Below are 8,518 nucleotides of genomic sequence, written 5' to 3'. Positions count from 1 at the left end.
AGCATTTAGTTTGTGGGCAGATAGTCCCAGGAGTAGTTGCTGCCACTGCCACAGGTTCTGCACTTGTCTCTCATTCAGCTCCAACAGACCTCGTCCTACAGTAAGAGGTTTGGGAATGGCCACTGTACCAGTGATTCAGTCTGCCTGAAGCCCACTCCTATTCTGCTATGGTCAGGTGTAGACCTGTGTGTTCTGTGCTCTCCCAGTTTGGTGCAATAGGGATTCTCCATTTACCAAATGGACTCTCTTGGACTGGAAAACTGCTACACTATGTCTCCTAGTAGATTCTGCCACTCTCAAGTTTGTTCAGATTCACTTTTTTAGAGGTATCTAAAAGAATTTGTGAGAGAGTTCAGGTATGTCCCTGCTTTCACTCCACCATCTTGGCTCCACCCTAAAGGCAAATTTCTTATGAAATTTCTGCTGATGTGAAAACTGTCCTGGTTGTGGTTGAATCTGCTATTGTTTGCCATTATGTTTTTTTCCCTCCAAACCATTTTCTGTTTTGTTTTTGAATTGTAAATTAGAGAATTATATACAAATATAAACATTTTAATATACAAATGAAGCCAGAAAAATGGGAATTGTGTTTGAAATTCTGAATTGATTACATGCAGCTTATTTTAAAATATGCATTAAATTTGATGTGGTAGTACCAGTACAGTCAATAGTCTCTAAGCATTTACCCTGCTGGTGTGTGGAGCTGGGTTTTTGTTTTTGTTATTTTTAGATTTGTTTTTAATTGAACAAAAATCTATTTTCTCTACCTCTTCTCCCATTGGGAAAAAAGAGAGAAAAACAAAACTCTTGTAACAAATATGCATGGTCAAGCAAAATAAATGACCTTGTTGGCTATGTCCAAAAAATATGTCTCAGTTAGTACCCCAAGTCCATCATCTCTCTTTCAGGAGTTAGGTACCATGCTTCATCATGAGTCCTTTGGAAAAATAGTTGGTCATTGTGTTCAGAATTCTTAAATCTTTCAATGTTTGTCTTTACAATATCATTATTACCCAAGAAGGACCCCTGATCCCTTACAATTGCATTTGATACTACTTCTCAGAGTCCAAGCTCCCTTGGGACCAGAAGTTATACTGGTCCCTTTTGACTGAACGTGCTCCTCTCTGCCCTTGAACTGTGACCCAGAAGTGGAACTGCCAAATAGTGACTGGTCTTGCAACCAGTGCTAGCACAGAGGTCCCCTGTAAACTCTTTCTGGTCCCCTTGCAGTCTCTGGCTTGAGAGCTCCTTAAACTGCTGTTGCTGCTTTTGCTACCACCTACTCCCACCACTGGTGTTACATCCATGTGGGTTCCAGGCTAGATTATATTCCCACATCACAGATCTCACCTTTCAATCTCCTAAATTTTCTTTCTTTTTTTTGTAATTTAAAAAGATTAATTTTAAACTGAAAAACAAAGAAAAAAAAAAAAGAAAAAACCCTACTGTATACAGAGCAGAATATAAGAGAGGATTCAATATAAAACAATACATTTCCATTTCAAGTAATAAATGCTATCCATTGTTTTCAAAGTTGCCCAGCTTTTCTTTGCTTCTTTGTAGGTTTTCTTTTGTTCTCTGCTGTTCACTTTTTACTTTACTTTATTTTACTTTACTTTATTTTTCCCCTCCATCCCAAAAGAAGGCTACAATTAAGTTCAGATATAGATATCTATAAACATACACATATACACCATACTAACTCATCTGTTTCTCTGAAGGTGGATAGCACCTTCCTTCATAAGTCCAAGTCTTTCCATGTTTTCCTAAATCAGTCAGCTCCTCATTTCCTACACCACAACAATATTCTAATCTAATCACATCCTATCTGAGAGATTGTCTACAAAAGTTTCCCCTCAATTTTCTGCATTCTTTCTATGCTTGTTTTCTATGCTTATTTTATTTATACAAGAAAACTTTGACTTAAAATAATCAAAATTATCCATTTTACACTTCAACAGTGCTCTCCCTTTATAATTTAGTTTGAGGTCTGATGCTGCTGAATCTGCTACCTTTACATCTTTTCCCCTGGTTTCTTTGACATTCCTGACCTTTTGTTCTTCCAAATGAACTTTGTTATTATTTTTTCTAACTCAGTAAGATACTTTTTTAGTAACTTAATTGGGATGACATTGAATAAATAGATTAGTAGTTAAAATTGTCATTTTAAAATTATATTAACTTTACCTACCCATGAAAAATAAACTTTATTTCAATTATTTAGAACTGACTTTGTAGAAAAAGTGTTTTATGTTTATGTTCATATAGTTCCTGTGTCTGTTTTGGCAGGTGTCTGGAGGAGTGAAAACTTCTCAGGTAGTTTTGGATTGTTAACTTCCCTCTTCCCACTCCACTGATGCTGTCAATCAGCAGCAAGCCCTTTCAGGAGTCTTTTGACCCCCACTTAGCTTCAGTCCTTTGTCTGCTTTCCCGCCTCTGTGGGCCCCTCCTCCCAGCCAGTGGGAGTCAGGGACAGCCTGAGCTCACTCCCCCAACCAATGGGAATGAGGGACAATGGGGGAAATATGACCCTGCTGTGTTAGGGTTTAAAAACTCTTGTTCACCACACATTGAGTGCCTCCTCCTCATGGTCAGTCATGGGGAGGACCACCCTCTTCTCCCAGGGAAAGAGAATAAATTCCTATTCTTATCCTAAGAGATCTCTGTGTTCTTGATTAAATTTTGGATGAGGTTTTTCATCCCAAACACAGGTATACTCTAAAACATTTTATACTGTCTAGTTATTTTAAATGGTTTAAAGCAATATTGAATAATATTGCTGACACAGTATAATTTTTATGTTTTTCTTTTTTGATTAAATCTATTTTAATTTTAACTTTGTCTGAGATCATGATGAATTATATTCCTGACTTTTATTTTGTTTTTGTGTGCATTGCTCATTTTATAGCAATGCCTGAAAGCAATATATTAAAAAAAATTAAATGGAGATATTTATTCTTTAAAAAAATTATTTAGTATTTTTTCCAATTATATGTAAAAACAACTTTTAACATTCATTTTTAAAACTTTGAGTTCAAAATCTTTCCATTCCTCCCTCCCCACTCCAAATCATTGAGAAGGTAAGCAATTGGATATAGGTTATACATGTGTAATCAAAAAAAACATTTTTTTTAATAGTCATGTTGTTAAAGAAAACATAAACCAAAAAAAAAAAACCCTCAAGAAAAAATAAAGTTAAAGAAAGTATTTTTAAATCTGTATCCAGGGATGAACAGCATTCCCTATCATAAGTCCCTCAGAACTGCCTTTGCTGCATCCCACATGTTTTGGCATGTTGTCTCATTACTGTCATTCTCTTGAATGAAGTTACTGATTGTTTCTATGATTTCTTGTTTGACCCACTCATTCTTTAGGATTAAACTATTTAGTTTACAATTAGTTTTTAGTCTACCTTTCCATGGCCCTTTACTGCATCATGATTTTTATAGCATCGTGATCTGAGAATGATGCATTTAATATTTCTGCCTTTTTACACTGAATTGTTAGGTTTTTATGCCCAAGTACATGCTGATTTTTGTGTATGTGTAATGTACTGCTGAGAAGGTATATTCCTTTTTATCCCCATTCAGTTTTCTTCAGAGATCTATCATGTTTAGCCTCTCTAAAATTCTATTTGCCTCCTTAACTTCTTTCTTTTTTATTTTGAGGTTAGATTTTTCAAGTTCAGAGAGGGGGAGATTGAAGTCCCCCACTAGTATAGTTTTGCTATCTATTTCTTCCTCTAATTCCTTTGACTTCTCCTCTAGGAATCTGGATGCTATACTGCTTGGTGCATATATGTTAAGTAATGATATTGCTTCATTCTTGATGGTGCCTTTTAGCAGGATATAGTTTCCTTCCTTATCTCTTTTAATTAGATCTATTTTTGCTTTTCCTTTGTCTTAGATAAGGATTGCTACCCCTGCTTTTTTTTTACTTTAGCTGAAGCATAATATATTCTACTTTATCCTTTTACCTTTACCCTGTGCTTATCCCCTTGTTTCAAATGTGTTTCTTGTAGACAGCATTTTGTAGTATTGTGGTTTTTAATCCATTCTGCTATCTGCCTCCATTTTATGGGAGAGTTCATAAGATCAGGTATGTGATTTTTAAACATCCCGGCGCTGGGCTGATAGCCCCAGGAGAAGCTGCTGTCACTGCTGCAGGCCCTGCGCTTTCTCTTACCCAGCTGTGACCCATCCTCCATCCTGTGGTGAGATGGCTGTGCATCGCCCTTGGGGTGGGGGAGTCTGCTGGCTGGGGCTGCTTACTCTACTGTAGTCTGTTCTCAGGTCCACACTGGCACAGTCCTTTGAAAGCAACATATTGTTTAATTCAAAATTTTTTTCTATCAGTTTTCATTTTATGGGTAAATTCATCCCATTTACATTCTAAGTTATAATTACTTGTATATTGTTCTCCTTCCTATTTTTCCTCACTATCCTTCTCACCCTATTGCTATCTCCCCTCATTCCTCTTGCTTTAATTCTACCTGCTACCTTGTCCTCCTATTCCTTAACCTATCCACCCCTCCAAGAATCCCTCCCTTATCCTTTCCCCACCCTCTCCCCTTGCCCTCTTATTTCTTTCTGAATCTAAAAGACTTTTGTGCCTTTCTATATATATATATATATGTTGTTACTTTTTTAACCCATTCTCAACGAGAGTAAGGTTTTAGCACTACATACCTTCTCCAATACTATCTTCTTCTGTATTGGTTTTTCCTTTTATGCCTCATTTATATGAGACACCTGCTGCTTTTTATCTCTCCCTACATACTTTTATTTTTTTTTAGAATCACCCCATGTTACTCAGCTCAGCCAAGTCTTTCTTTCAAACTACCCAAATAAAAATGAGTCAGAAAAGAACTGATAATATTTTCACATATATTAAGTAAACAATTAACCTTATTGAGTCTCTTATAATTGTTCTTTAATGTTTACCTTATATTTCTCCTGGATGTTATATGTTGAATTTTCCTATAAGTTCTGCTGTTTTTTTTTTCACAAATACCTAAAAGTCTTTCAGTTTGTTAAATGTCCATTTTTTCTTATTCAAGATTATATACTTGGTAGTAACTCCAGCTCTTTTGCTCTATGAAATAAAGTATTCCAAAATCTATGGTCTTTCAACATAGTAGCTGTTAAGTCTTGTGTGATCCTTATTGTAGTCTCACATTATTTAAAATTTTTTTTTCTTGTTGCTTCTGACATTTTCTTCTTAACCCGGGAGATTTGAAACTTGGCTATGATATTTGTTGTAAGTTTTTCTCCTGGGACCTCTTTCAGTTGGTGATCAGTGGATTTTTTCTATTTCCATTTTGCCTTCTTGTTCTAGAACTTCAGGACAATTTTCCTTGGTAATTTCATGGATAATGATATCAAGATTCTTTTTTTATATTATAATTTTCAGGTAGTCCTTCTATTCTTATATTATTTTTCCTTGATCTGTTCTCCAGATCAATTGTTTTTCTGATGAGATGCTTCACATTCTCTTCTATATTTTTTCATTCATTTAATTTTGTTTTATTATTTCTTGGTGTCTTGGAATGTCATTAGTTTCCCTTTGCCCAATTCTAGTTTTCAAGGAATTATTTCCCTAAGGTTTTGATTTTCTTTTTCAAGTTGCTTGTCTTTCTCTTCATGATTTTCTTGGATTGCTCTTACTTTTTTTCTAATTTTTCCTCAATATCTCTTATTTGATTTTAAAGTCCTTTTAACATTCTTCCAAGAATTCTTCTTGTGCTTGAGACCATTTGACATTTCTCATTGAAAAAGGAATGACTGTTTTTTTAGCCCCATTGTCTTTCTCTGACTATAAACATAGATCTTCTCTGTCCCCATAGGAGTTCTCTATGGTTGGGTTCTTTCTGTTTTGCTTACTCATTTTTTTTGGAGGGGGGGAGGGCAAAGCAATTAGGGTTAAGTGACTTGCCCAAGGTCACATGGCTAGTAAGTGCTTGCTCATTTAAAATTTCATTTTATTTTATTTTTTGCTTACTCATCAAATTTTTTTTTTATTTCGTTTTAAGAAGCTATTAGTATAACTGAGTTTCAATCTTGAGGTATGGGGAATGATGCTCCAACCCTCAGGTTCTTCTTACTATTATTTTTTGGGATATGTCCTGGAACTTAACTTTGGGCTTTGTTCTCCGTTTCTAAACCTTGACTAGGGCCCCCAGTCACACTGTCCTACAAATTATCTTGTTCCCTGTGGTCCCTTCAGTGACTGCAAACTATAGCTCTCCTCTCTGCCCTGGAACTGAAAACAGGGACTCTGCTCTCCTGTAAGTGACCACAGCCAGCAGGGTCCCTGCCCTTCTGCTAGGGAACTCACCAGATGTTTGCTAGTTCCTCCCCTTAACATGTCTGGTTAGCACAGCTGTGCTTGGCATTCCTCAACAGTGGAAGGCTTTTCAATCTTCTGTTGGAGTTGTTGGAGATGTTCTCAGAGGGAAGACCCAAAGATTAAGGACAAGTGGGAAAGGCTTCTTGAAGAAGGTGGGACGTCAAATGAAACTTGAAGGAAACCAGGGAGGCTAAGAGGCAGGAACAAAGAGAGAGAACATTCTAGTTATGGGGGATAGGCAGTGAAAATGATCAGTCAGGAGATGGAATATTGTGTTTAGAAAGTAGTCAGTGTCACTGGATATCAGAGTACATGAATGGAGTAAGGTATAGGAAGATGGAAAGTTAGAAGGGGATCAGTTTGTGAACTAGAAATAACAGGGAGCCATTCAAATTTATTCAATGTGATGAGACTTGTGTATTGGGAACATCAGTTGAACAGCTGAATGGAAAGACTTGAGACTGGGAGACTGACCAGCAGGCTACTGTAGCTATCCAAGAATGAAGTGATGAGAGCCTACACCAGGATAGTTGCATGTGAGAAAGGGGAGTATATTAGAGATGGTATGAAGTCATGAATGATGGGACTTGAGAACTGATTGGTTATGGGGAAAGGGGGTGAGAAAATGAAGAGACAAAGATAATACCTCTTTTGCGAGCCTGGGTGTCTGGGATGATGGTGGTACCCTTGAGATCAGAAAGGAAGTTATGGGATAGTATTCCATCTGTAGTTTCTTATAGACTGCTTTTCAGCAGTTTTTGGCAAATTGGACTTTTTATTCCAGCAGTTGGAGTTTTTGGTTTTATTAAAAACTGAACTGTTCTGTTCATTTGCTTCTGTATGTCTTGAACCTAATCTGTTTCACTGATCTACTGCTCTACTTTTAAATCAGTACCAATTTTTTTTCTTTTGCTTTTTGAGGGGCAATTGGGGTTAAGTGACTTGCCTAAGGTCACACAGCTAGTAAGTGTTAAGTGTCTGAGGCTGGATTTGAATTCAGGTCCTCCTGACTCCAGGGCCGGTGCTCTATTCACTGCATCACCTAGCCTCCCCCAAATTTTAAAAATGGCAACTGCTTTATAATACAACTTGAGATCTAGTACTGATAGGCCCTTTTCCTTCCCACTTTTTTTTTCATTATTTCCCTTGGGATTCTTGACCTTTTCCCCCTCCAGATGAATTTTGCTATTTTTTTCCTATCTTTATGAAGTTATCTGTTGTCAGTAAATTAATTTTGGTAGTATTGTTAATTTATTATGATGGTTTGGCCTATCCATGAGCAATTAATATTCCTTTAATTATTTAGGTCAGTCTTTTTTATGTGTGTAAAGAGTCTTTTGGAGTATAGTATATTTATATAGTTAAAAATATGGAATGATTTACAGGTCATCCTTGCTGAGGGGCCATACTTATCTTCTCTATAGTGTTCCAATTTTAGTAAATACGTTGCTGAATTGAATAGTCCTTGTTTTTGTTTTTATTACAGCTGAACAACTATGTTTCTAATCTTTATTGGTCAATAAGAATTCCAGGCTAACTCTTTTCATCAGTTAGCATCCTGACATTTTGTTTGTCAGACAGTCTTTTCTCAATTTTGAAAGCTCTGAAAGAATCTTAGGCTGTGCTTCAGTCTACAGTGTGTCACGTACCCTGGGAATACTCCTAACGGTACAGATAATATGCATCTGCTGTCACCTATTTCTATGAAATCTGCAGGTGCATCCTGTTATTGTACTGTTGACTTGTATTTCTACATTTTTCTCATTACAACCAGTTCTCACTGTTTATAATAATGGGGGTTGGGGAATGAGCACTAACTACCATGGCAAATTGCTTTAACTAGATTTTCTTGAGATTAAGTTAAATGTAACTAAATGGACAAAATGAATGAAGTGTGGTTGATCTGGACTACATTCCTTTTTTCTCTATCTCTGTAATGTGTTAGCCAGAGAACACGATCAGTTTAAAGCAAAGGATTTGCAGAAATGACAAAGGAGGAAAAATATAAATAGAACATTTCCCCATAAAGCTGAGGTATAAATGCACTTTGGAGAGCACGGACCTCCTTGGGACACACATATGGAAGGACACATACCTCTGTTGTAGCAGGGCTATAAATATATTTTGGGGATAGCATTGTATGGCTCCCAGTCATTTTCCTTCCTGCTGC

The 8,518-nt window shown here is 36.5% G+C and overlaps 1 pseudogene; it reads right to left on the bottom strand.

The window, feature by feature from the left end:
• Positions 1–7,711: 7,711 nt before the first annotated feature.
• On the bottom strand, positions 7,712–7,811 carry LOC138165950 (U6 spliceosomal RNA; annotated as a pseudogene).
• Positions 7,812–8,518: the final 707 nt, after the last annotated feature.

Source organism: Petaurus breviceps, unplaced genomic scaffold (genome assembly GCF_028583685.1).
Source record: "Petaurus breviceps papuanus isolate PSGF00001 unplaced genomic scaffold, PetGlider_PUasm1.0 216, whole genome shotgun sequence".
Lineage (NCBI taxonomy): Eukaryota > Metazoa > Chordata > Mammalia > Diprotodontia > Petauridae > Petaurus > Petaurus breviceps.
Note: the sequence above shows the minus strand (reverse complement) of the source record. Positions and strands in the feature narration are given on the sequence as shown.